Raw genomic sequence first — 12714 nt, forward strand, 5'->3', positions numbered from 1 at the left:
TCCGGCTTTTTTCTTTTTGCTTATGTGGTGCTGAGGAATCGAACCCAGGGCCTCAGGCATGCAAGGCAAGCGCTCTACCACTGAGCCACCTTCCCAACCCCTGGAAATCTATTTTAATAAGAATTACAAAGTACTAGATCCTTTTGACAACTTAATGTTAAACCATTGAATTGATTTCACCAATTTCTGCATTCCCACATACTTCTAGCTATTATCTGACCTTTAAGGTGAGCCTTCCACTATTAATTTGTGGGGTTATGGTGTGTTTGTGTGTGTGTGTGTGGGGGGGGTCCTGGGAAGTGTCCTGAATCTTTTTAGCTTAGGACTAGTGCTCCATCACTTGAGCCACAGCTCTACTTTGCCTTTTTTGGTGCTTAATTGGAGGTAAGCGTCTCATAGACTTTCCTGCCTTGGCTGGCTTTCTGGGTAGTTAGGATTACAGGTGTGAACCACTGGGCCTGGCTCCATGATTAGCTTTTAAGAATTTTAATTATCATTCTTATTTGTGTAGCCCTTTCCAAACAATAAAACAAACACCAAGTCTTTTGTTGTTTGTCTGGTCTATGGTTTAGACTGTCCATAAACAAGGCAGGTTTTCCTGAGCACTTCCTACATATACAGATTGCTCTGTGACAAAGTATCCTATGAAGTAACCAAAAGGAAAGAAGCAACATCACTCCAAATACAGCGTTCCTTTGGGGTGAACATCTGCTGTTACGTCCTCACCACCGATTCCTCTGTCCAGTAATAAGAAAGGTAATATCTGTTTCCTTACTCTCTGACCATACTGCCAGTACAGTGTGTTCATGTAATTCAGGTACATCCAATGGGAGACTGTGTCTTGCTCGTGGTCACACTGATTAGTTACAGGATGGTCATGTGACCCAGTCTTGGCCAATCAGAGTAAATAGGTACAAGCCTAAGGGGTGACTGTACAATGGACTAGGAAAGAGGTTATGTGCTTTTTGCTGGAATTACTACTTGCCTGAGAATGAAACCCATAGAAATAAAGTCTTCTAACTTAAGGACCAAAACATGGAATTGTAAGATTCAAGAACCAAGAGCTTCCCCTTGAAGAATGACCCCACCCCCCCCAAAAAAAAAAGTTCAGCTATGTACTGTGGCTCATACCTGGAATCCTAGCTACTGAAGAGGCTGAGATCTGAGGATCATGGTTCAAAGCCAGCCTGGGCCAGAAAGTTCATGAGACTCTTAGCTCCAATTAACCAACAGAAAACCAGAAGTGGTGCTGTGGCTCAAGTGGTAGAGCCCTTGAGCTGAGAAGCTGAGGGACAGCACCTAGGCCCAGAGTTCAAGACCCACAACCAACCAAAAAAAAAAAAAAGAAAGAAAAGAGAGAGAGACAATGATGATAGTTGTAAGGCTATAAATTTGCTAAAGATTGAGTTAAAATGGGTGTCTAGCTATGTGAATTATAATTCAATAAATTTGTTATATGTGTTAATGTAAGCATGGAACAAACATGTGAATCAATCAAATGAGCAGAGCACCCAGAAAAATGAGTTAGGCCAATTATACCTGACTCCCTCTTCTTCTGCCTCCTCCTTATGCTATGAACCCATGCATTATGGTCCTCTTCCCCTCTGTATTTAAGATGTATGCCAGACCCCAATTAACGTAGGCTCCATGGTTTCCGTCATTTGTAATTAGTACATGTCTAGGATAGTTCTAGCAGAGGATCACAATAGCTCAATAGCTATGTACACATGACCACATAAAATGATGCTAATTGAAATGAACTCCAAGATATGGAAACAAGAGTTTGTTCCATTTTTTCTTTTTTCTTTTTTTCTTTCATTTTTCCCCCCTTGGTTTATTCCCTCTGGTCACTGTTTTGGATTTCAGACCCCCCCCACCTTGTCTTTTTTTATGTTTTTTATTGTAAAAATACTGTACAAAGGGGTTACAGATGTTATATGAGTAAGGTGATGAGCACATTTCTTATCAAGCATTGTTGCCTCCTACCAATCCTTTCTTCCTTCCCACCCCCCCAATTCCCCCCCCCCCCAGTTGTTTTCAACTTAGTGTCTTGTTCATCTCATTGTTACAATGGGCCAACCTGTATCCCTATTTAAACATTTTGTTTTTTCCCTTTTCCTCCCCAAATTAGAAAAATGTATATAAAAATGTATATATACAGGGCACCGGAATCAAATACAATGAAAACAGGGTTATACCTTGGGGGAAGAACATACAAAAGAAACAAAAAAATCACATAGTATAAGTACATTTAAAAACAACAGCAACAAAAATAATACCTCTTGTGTCCCTATCTTGGGGTTCACTTCGCTTAGCATCATCTTATATGGTCATATGTATATAGCTTTTGACCTTTTCTGCTTGTCCTAGACAAATACTAGTTATTGCAAATAAGGGAAACCATGGGACCTATGTTTCTTTGGGCTTACTTGCTTCACTTAATATGATTTTTTTTCCAAGTCTTTCCATTTCCTAACAAATGGGGCAATGTCATTCTTTCTGATGGAGGCATAGAATTCCATTGTGTATATATACCACATTTTCTTGATCCATTCATCTACTGAGGGGCATCTGGGTTGGTTCCATATCTTAGCTATGGTAAATAATGCTGCAATAAACATAGTTATGATGGTAGCTTTAGTGTGGTCTTGTTTGTGAACATTTGGGTAAATGTCCAAAGTGGGATTGCTGGGTCACAGGGGAGTTCTATGTGGAGTCTTTTGAGGAACCTCCATACTGCTTTCCAAAGTGATTGAACAAGTTTACACTCCCACCAACAATGTAGTAAAGATCTCTTCTGTCCACATCCCCTCCAGCATCTGTTATTAGAGTTCTTGGTTATAGCCATTCTAACTGGGGTGAGGTGGAATCCTAATGTTGTTTTGATTTGCATTTCTTTTATGGCTAGAGAAGTTGAGCATTTCTTCCCCAAGTCAGATAAACTTATAATGTATATAAGGAAGGGAAAGGGAATCACAGAAATGGTGGGACAAAGTTGTGAACCAATGCCACAGAGACACTCACTAGACACTATGTTGAAAGTGAACTTTACAACTTGGAGGAGGGGGAGGGGGAAGAAGAGGGAGAAAATGAGGGGGGGGGTAACACTGTTCAAAAGGAGAAACAAAGGAGGAGGCAACAATGCTTCATAAGAAATGTACTCATTACCTTGCTCATGTGATTGTAACCCCTCTGTGTACGGTATTTTCACAATAATAAAAAACTTATTAAAAGTCATTACTTATGTAACTGTAACCCCTCTGTACATCACCTGTTTACAATACAGAAAAACAGATCTGCTATAGTAATGAGTCAGAGAGGCCGTAATCTAGTTCATTCCGTGGAGACAACGGTAACCTCCTCTTGTGAAAGTGACCAGTGAATTCCACAAATGATCTCAATTATGCCTGACATCTGTTTTGCTCCACTTTGATCACATGTGTGTGTGAACTCACAGCTTTGTACTCTTAATTGGCTTTTCTGTTCAAGGCTGGCACTCTACCACTTGAGCCACATTTCTGCTTCTGGCTTCTTGCTGAATAATTAGAAATAAGAGCCTCACAGAGTTTTCTTTCCTTGGGTTGGTTTCAATGTGAGATTCTTAGATGCTTAGTCTCCTAGGATTACAGGTGTGAGCTACCTGTGTTGGTCTAGAAAAGTTTGATTTGTTTTTCTTCTGCTTTGGATTAAAATCATTCAGAGTTCCAGCTTCTTCATCTTGAGTGCTATTTTATTTTAAAGACCTTTCAGGCAACACTTATTTGCACAGAGGAAGTCTGTTCAAGTTCATTCACCAAACCAGGAAAATTCCCCATATCATTGCCAATGAAATAAGGATAGTGAGTTGAATTGGCATCATCTTGGCCACATGGTGGATGACAGGAAATGGGGTTTAACTGGTGCCATCCTATCTTCATGGTGGAGGAAGGTAAAGTCCCACCTCTCAGGTAATGGGTGTGCCTGAATTCCTAGAGGAACGGGTGGGGACTTGGACAATAGGTTACTGGACCTGCCAGTCTTGGGTTTTGAACTCTCAACTCCCACTGACCCTGACCCCTGACTAGGACTGTATTTAGGCCTGGACCAGCTGAAGGTGCCATAACGCCGTGCCTCATGCCTCCTGGCTCCCCTCCAGTCACCATGGCTCTCTTCAGCTCTCCCTCCCAGCTGATCTCCTTTGTTGGAGTTGCTTTTCTGCCCTTTCTTTCCTCTGCTACTCCCATGGCTTAGTTTTCTAACAGGGTTAAGTGTATTCAAGGGGATGCAGGTCTTTGGGACAGGAGTCCACTTTCAGTCTCTAGCTTCAAAATAAAGACTCCCAATTTGACCTCTCAAAATGTGTTTTCTCCGTATCTTGTGACTGAATTCCTGTATAGCACCATGTTTGCCTTACTTTGCCCATGAATCAACAAGAATCGGGGAAATCACTCCTTTCACATTTATTTTGTCCCTTCTACACTTTTTCCTTAGTGCTAAGGCATGTCTTTAGCTGTTTGGAAATACATTCTAAAGCAGAACATGATAAATTCTGATATATATTTTACTTTTGAGGAGTGAGGTGTGTGTGTGTGTGTGTGTGAGGGGGGAGAAGCTCATTGTAATCAACTTCCAAGAAACTTAAAAAAGTGGTTTTCTTGTGAGGAGAAATATGTACATGCCCACAGATTCTGTACGCAGTTCAGCTGCTGACAAACCATTTTTGGAACTGTTTTTCAGATTAGCACAGAAAAACAGCAAATGCAATCTCAGCTTGTTTGTTCCAGCTGATACCATCTGAACAGCAGCCCAAAGGCAGACGCTTTGGAGATAAGGCAGATTCCCTGGCTTTCAAATGGAAATGGTCTGGGTTCAAAGCCAGCTGACCCCCTTGTTTTAACTGACTGAACAGGAAGCACAAAAGGCAGCAGAGCTTTGTAACTTCGGTTTTAAGAGAAATCAAAATCATTGTCATGTTTTTTTAATAAGTTGCCATGAAATAGGCATTTGGAAAACAAAATATTATTCTAGATTTAGACTTTTTTTTTTAACCAGGATCAGTGGAGCTCCCTGATTTCTCACACATTCCTCACAGCTAAGGTGTACAGTTTCCTCCTCTGAAAAATGATGGATTGGACTTAGGGTGTTCTGGCTTGAACAGTTCATGAGTATGTCTATAGTCAATAGAGCCCCAAACTCACAAATCTTAGAAAAGGAAAACAAAAAAAATCAGCTGATTTTACTCCTAGACCAATTGGTAACAAGATAATTACATGCACAAATTTAAAATTACACCACTGGAGGCTAATTCTAAGGAAAAAAAGAAAGTTTTATGCGGTCCTAGGAAAAAAGGAAGGGAGCCAAAGTTAGTGTTGATGCAGAGAGATATGAAGCAAAGGAAGAGTTAATTATTAATGCCCTCAAGGAGTATGGATTTGTTATCTCTGCCTATTAAAGAATTAAAAGGCAGGGAAGTGTTTAAGGTAAACAGAGTAAGTTTATTTGGAAGTGAAAGGAAAGCCTTGAAAACAGAATAGCTAGACTCACCTTCTAGAGTCCAGAGAGAGGCCCCAAAAAGAGTCCAACAGAGACCTCTGGGAGGGGGCTTACCATAGAACCAGGCCCCTCCCATCTCCCTTCCCTTGGGCTTTGGGCTGATTGTTTGTGGCTTGCAAATGTGCCATCCCATCTCTTTTCAGTGGTTGAGCTGTCACCAAGGTGAAGAAGAAAGCATTATGGGAAGAAGCAGCACTGGAGCAGGAGCCTGAAGGACTATGGGAACACAGTGTCGTGATGGGCCCTGTGTTATGTCCACCACATTTTATCCCTGTCTACCTATAAGTTCCCTTGCCCTCCTCCCCCCACAAGTAAGTAAAAATAGCAAGCAGGTGAGTTAATTCCAGATAGAGAAAAATACGGACTTGGTAGGAAGAAAACATGGCCTAGATAAGTAGAGCAGATGAGTTTGTTTGTTTTTTTTGGTCCGGTTGTGGGGCATGAACTCTGAGCCTGAGCGCTGTCCCTCAGCTCTTCAGCTCAAGGCTAGTGCTCTACCACTTGAGCCACAGTGCCACTTCCAGCTTTTCTCTTTACGTGGTGCTGAGGAATCGAACCCAGGGCCTCAGGCATGCAAGGCAAGCGCTCTACCACTGAGCCAACTTCCCAGCCCCCAGATGAGTTTTTTAAGTTTCACGTAACTTTACACTTGGTCTGTTACAATGAGATGATGTTACCCAGGTCGCACTGAGATATAGATGGCATCCAGAATGTGGTAGCAGCGGATGGCACCATTGTACTTAGGGCAAAGTGGCAACCACAGCTACAGGAGGCATCGCCATCCAGCTGAGATCCTGAAAAAGTCCCTTGAAAGACATTTAAGAAAATTTGAGGGACTGAGAAGGTGGCTCAGTGGTAGAGCGCTTGCCTTGCATGCCTGAGGCCCTGGGTTCAATTCCTCAGCACCACATAAGCAAAAAGAAAAAAGCTGGAAGTGGCACTGTGGCTCAAGTGGTAGAGCCCTAGCCTTGAGCTGAAGAGCTGAAGGACGGTGCCCAAGCCCAGAGTTCAGGCCCCACGACTGGACCCCCCCCCTCAAAAAAAAAAAGAAAATTTGATCCCTCCTAGCCCCTCTACCCCCACCTCCCCGGCCCCTGGTGTTGGCCCAAATTCTCAAATTCTCAAATCTCTGGATCTTACAGATAATTTTTAGGCTGAGGATCGCCTACCTAGCATGTGTTCCCTCTTCAACATACAATCACGTTCCATCCAAGTTGTCCCATAAATTTCCCTCAAGCAAAGCTCACCTAACTCATCCCATGCTCTTTTGCCATAAACACTTCCCTGAACAGAACCTTTCATGGTGAATTATATATCCCATAGGGAATTGGTTTTTTATTATTTTTAAAAGTTTATCCTTAGATAGGATCGTTTAGAACTGGGCAGTAAGCCAGCCCCTCAAGTATAGAGCACAGGAAATCCAAACTCTTTCCTAGAAAAGTGCCTAACATTAAAAGACAGCCACTCTCCTATCTCCAAGTTCATCTAAGTCCATCAGCCACCAGGTGAGAGGGCTGTTGAAAAAGGAAGAGCAGGTATATGTGTACAGTATTCGAGGACATTATGTGAATTATGGGAACAAGGGAGAGAGGACCAAAGCCTTCTCATGAAGATGAAGCAGTGGTGCTCAGCATTAGCTTTTCAAAAAGTATTGTTCTGGACTATTCTGTATCCATTTTCCTTTTTTTAATAGCGCCCACAAATCCACTTCCCCATTTCCCTAGTTCTTACCAAAAGGACTTAGGCAATGGCTTCCTCTTGGAACAGCATGACAAAAGATCTGGAAGGAAGCTGGAATTTAACTCCACAGGGGCAGCTTAATCAAAGTGCTCCTTAAATAGAAATAGCCTTTGCATTTCCTGTTTCCTAGCTCCAGAAAGCCACCTTGGGCCCTTTTACTTTTCCAACCTGCTTCTTCCAGGGATTTCTTTTAAAGTCCCTTACATCCTTCCAATAAAACTCACATGTGCTTGAGGTAGCTGGAATTATATCTGCTAATTGCACGTAAAGAACGCTGACACATTTAGCCTGCTAAACAAAGGACTTGGGTGAAGTTGGGAGAAGAAAACTGCTATCTTCTCCCATTTGGAACTTGGACAGAAAGGAGCTTAAAACCCAATTATGAAAGACTCCGTCTATGGCCACACATCTTAATACACAAAAATGTCCTAAGTGGTACAATTTCTCGTGAGGGTTTCTATTCATGGATGTGTCTAGCAGAAGAGCATTTGACAAGCTGGGATTTTCCTGGAGGGAGTTCAAGACAAGAATCAGATGGGCTTGGCATAAATGATTTTTGAGATCCAAATCTTTAGTAATTCTTAGGGTCCTGATGACATCTTTCATAGAACTTAAACCTTCAGATGTAATTGTCTTTGACATGTCCTCTCAAGCTTGCTTTCCTCAAGCTTACATAGAAGGCACAGGTTAGGGATTTTTTCTTTTTTAAATCAGGAGTGCTTCTAAAAGCTCAGATACTGTCCTGCTGTGTTTCTCAAAGGTTATTTTGTGCAGAGGACTTTGATTCCATTCTCAGAGAATAATGCAGTGTATAAAGTACAGTACCCTTTAATGCGGGTTTGAGAGTAATAATAACCTTTGTTTCCCCGGACACAAGCAGCCTCTCTGTTCAGTCTCTCTGCTCAGAAGTATGATGACCATTTTCTAATGACAAGGTGGTTGGGTTCAGAGCTAGGTCTGTCACTGCCAGCAGGAATTTGGTAACATTTGGTATGGTAAGCATTGAGACCCACTCAAAGTATTTTAATTTTTTATGTACAGGATGCTCTTGTCAGCTGTCATTTGCTCAATGGATATAGTACTAAGGTTGCTAAAAATCTACTCTATAAGAGACTAATATATAAGTTAATATATGATTAAACACCCCTTATATGAGGATCAGGTAGCTACCAATGCATAACAAACAATCTCCACAATCAGTTACTTAAACTAGTAACTGAATTATTGAATTAGCTGAATGAAACAGCTCATGTGTGCATGATCAAGTACACTCTTGACTGGAATGACTGAGGTGACAGTTGTCTCCTCCTCATTCAGCAGCCTTAAAAAATGTTCTTTTTCTGTCTGGTCTTGACAAGATTTTAAAATCAGTAGTGGGTGAGTTCCAATATGAAAGCAGAATGTAAAGTATATATTTTTATTGTAAAGGTGATGTACAGAGAGGGTTACAGTTACGTAAGTAAGGAAATGAATATAATTCTTGTCGAACATTGTTACCCCCTCCCTCAATTTCTCCCAGTATCCCTCTCTCTAACTCCCCTCCCTCCTCAAGTTGTAAAGTTCATTTCTAACATAGTGTCTTGTGAGTATCATTGTTGCATTGGTTCACCTTTTGTCCTTTGTACCATTTTGATAGTCCCCTTCCCATCCCCAAATCAGATAGACAATACAAAAGATATCAAAGGGAGAAAATGAAAGCAAAAAGAAATAACTGCATACAGCACACTAAGAAAAAAAAAACCTGTTTCCATAATTTGGAGTTCATTTCTATTGGCATCATTTTATAAGGTCAAATGTACATAGCTATTGAGCTATGATTGAGTTATTGATCCTCTGCTAGAACTATCCTAGACATAGGCTAATTATTACAAATGAGGGAAACCAGGTAGCCCATGAAGTATTTTTTAGCATCAATTTTGCTAACATATCACTGGCCAAGGCATATCACATGGTAAAGCTCAAAGTCAAAGTGTGAAGGCAATGCCAAATAGTATGGCTAAAGGCAGGCAGGGAAAATAGGAACCGAGCCAGTGGCTCATGCCTGTATTCCTAGCTGCTGATCTCAGGATTATGATTAAAGCTAGCCAGGCAGACAAATCTCAGAGCTGATTACCTCTAAGTAACCAACAAACAGGTGGATATGACTCAAATGGTAGAGTGCTAGGCTTTGAGCAAAGAAGCCAAGCCAGACTGTAGGTCCCAGAATGTGTTCAAGCCCAGTACTGGTATACCCACACACAAAAATAGGAGTTGATTGCTTAAAGGCCAAGGGTCTCTGATTTCAGCATCAATGAATTTTCTCCCTCTTTGCTCCCTTCATTGTTTTTAGTTCTTTTACTTTTACAGGATCCACAGATCTGGTAGAGAAAAAAATTCTCCTTAAAGAAACACTTTAAAAGACAAAATGGCCCATGGGTAGCTGTCATTTAACAAACACAAAAAGGGACAAAGAGATCGGGGTGGGTTGTGTGTGAAGATGCTCATTTATTATTATGGTCATGATTATTAGCATGACAGCTGACCTGGAAGTAAGCCTTACTGTTTGTTGGATCTGGTCTCATTTTTGCAAGGCAGGTACTCTACCACTGAGCCACACCACCAGCTTAACAGTCTTTTTTTTAAGGTTCCATACAAGGGGGAGGATTATGGAAAGGGTGGCATTGATCAAGATGCGTTATACTCATAAATTGATATGTTGAATTGTAATCCTTTTGTACAACTCCTTACAGATTATTTTAAAATATTTTAATTAAAAAAATAGTTGCTTAGCTCGTCACTGGTGGCTCACACCAATATTCTTAGCTAGTCAGCAGCTGAGATGTGAGGATTGTGATTCAAAGCTAGCCTGGACAGAAGAGTCCATGGGACGTTCGTCTCTAATTAATGAGCAAAAAACTGGAAACTGTGGTTCAAGTGGTAGAATGCTAGCTTTGAATGACACCCAGGCCCTGGATTCAAGCCCCAGGACTGGGAAAAAAATATATGTATATATATATATATATATATATATATATGTATATATCCCAAAACAACAACAGAAAAGAAGATCTGATATTGTGAAAAGATTGTTAATCAATTTGAGTGTAATTAATTTGAGTGATACTTTTTAAGAGAAAGCTGTATGCAGGAATTTTTTTCAGACAATAAACTTTTCTAAAGCACTGATTTTTTCCCCCTTCTGGCTCAAAGACACTCACAATAGTAATATTTGTGGCTAAATTATAACATGTATGCTAGTCCCTTCTACATAATCTAAATGTTTTAGCTTAACAGTCTTATACTCTATGGCTTGTATTCTAAGCTACCTCAAATATTTTCATTTGTTTGGTTTTGAGATAGTACAGTAATAATAAAATGTGAATAGCTCTTGTCTGTGCAGCACCTATCTGTTAAAGGGGCATTAGCCATTATTACATGTTACATTCTCCTGGCCCTATTGTGAACTAAAGTAACAACTGTATACCTCCACAAAAGTTTTTTTTTTAAAGAGAATTATCTCAAACCAATTTTCACTGGGGATGTAGCCTTTTACAATCTGCACAGGTTCAAAAAGAGAAATATTTTAAAATTCACATCCCACACCTAAGAAGGTGACAGATGTAAAAAAAAAAATCTCAGCTGAAAATGAAGTTCTTCATTTCATTTTGGAATATTTTTCTAAAGATATCATGAGACAGATTTTCAAAGGACTTTGAAGATAGAGCTTCAGTGTTTCATGCCTGTATGATTGAGTCTGGGAAATATTACCTGAGAGCTGGCAGTAGAATTTGAAATGCTGAGTTGAAATATTTCCATTGAAGTTGTACCCAAGTTAAATAGCATTAGAAAGTTATTTAAGCTGATTCTAACATTTTCTTATGAATTTCCCCTCAACTGACAGCTAACTTTCACACCTAGAGAGACAAAGACTTACTAGGTGTGCAAGGTTTTAGAGACAATTTACCTCTGGAGTAAGTAAGAGGACTTTTAAAAGGTTTTAAATAGTTTCTGATGAGTTGAAAGATTTTTTTAAGATAAATCAGTCACATACAGATTATGGGATCAAGAATAAAAGAGCAGTTTCCTCATTTAAATATAGGATGGGATAGGCATTCCACTTAATGATAAATGTTAAAATGATGATTAGGTGCGCATACCAATTCTATATCCAAGAGTTATCTACCTGTTGATCTTTATATATGGTGCTAATAGGGATAAAGAAAAAATGATGTTCTCAGTTGTGACCAGCCTGAAGAACTCACAAATATTTGTAGAGACTTAAATAATTGCTGGCCCTATGGTACTGAAGTATGAGGAGGTATTTACATTTTTAAAGAACTCTTCTGGACACTCTCTCTATATTATCATGGACATAAATAAAAATGTACTGACTTCTGAAAACTTGCTCTGAAAACCTTACCTGATTTCTTATGTTTAATACATTTCCCCCTGAAGCTAATTTCTTCAACCAAAAAGGACTTTAAAGATGATATTCTTTTCCTGATGTCAAGATATTGCTATAGTTTCCTGTAATGATATATATGCTTATGTTTATGTCTTTTACTCAGCATGGTCTAAGGAAAAGCTCTGGCATAGTTATTGAGGGCTTCGATTCAATTCCAACTGGTCCATGGAATGGTCACTGCATCTTTATTTCAGGTATTCTGTAGTTGTAGAAGATTCTAGAAGCTCACAACCTCAAGGCTTCCTGGGTTTGCATGATAATTTCCTTGTCTTACTCATGGAATAGTACCAGTATCCCTCCATACCCTGTCTATAAAAGCACTGCTCACTTAATTATGGAAAGCACATCTTTCCTAGGTGTGGTTTCTCTTAGGCTTGCTCAGTTTGAAGTCTTTATACCTTTTCTACTTTCTTCTACTGCTTCTTCAGGGATTACTTGCCTTCTATATTGTATTATAATGCTCTTATTTTATATGTTCTTCAAGGTAGACGCTGCAATTCCCTTCTTTCATGTACAGTTGCATTATGGGAGCTAAGATAGGAATAATTTTTAAAAAAAATCAGCTTGGTTATGCCACAGTTTAAAAGGAGCACACCACAAAGGTAGGCCAGCAAAGTATTAGTCTGGCTGTGGTGCCATTGAATATCTATGGTCCAATAACGAGGCTTTACCTATGACAGTTCAGAAACTACTGTAGCTTAGGTCATGAATTTACCAGTGACTACTTTTAAAATATAAAAACTCACAAGAAAGTAGTATATAAAATGGGAGGCTAACTTATTAATGTCTCAGAAGAACTAAGACTGTCATTCATCCAGTCTACCTCCCATATTCTTTCCCCATAACGCAGGCTGTCATTAGAGGTGGTACTTCATGGCAATCAGAAAGGTTTTCTTATTGTCACCATGATGACCAGGAAATCCTGGCCCAAGGGATCTACAGCCTTGCAATATGTAAAACACACATATATAAAATAAGCAAACATATACTTACAGGAG

General features: G+C 39.9%; 1 protein-coding gene across 2 annotated transcripts in view; it reads right to left on the minus strand.

Moving 5' to 3' along the window:
• Cntn4 (contactin 4) overlaps positions 1 to 12714 on the minus strand; it is a 456937-nt gene that overhangs the window by 80877 nt on the left and 363346 nt on the right. The window lies entirely within an intron of this gene.

This window comes from Dipodomys ordii, unplaced genomic scaffold (assembly GCF_000151885.1).
Source record: "Dipodomys ordii isolate 6190 unplaced genomic scaffold, Dord_2.0 Scaffold12, whole genome shotgun sequence".
Classification (NCBI taxonomy): domain Eukaryota; kingdom Metazoa; phylum Chordata; class Mammalia; order Rodentia; family Heteromyidae; genus Dipodomys; species Dipodomys ordii.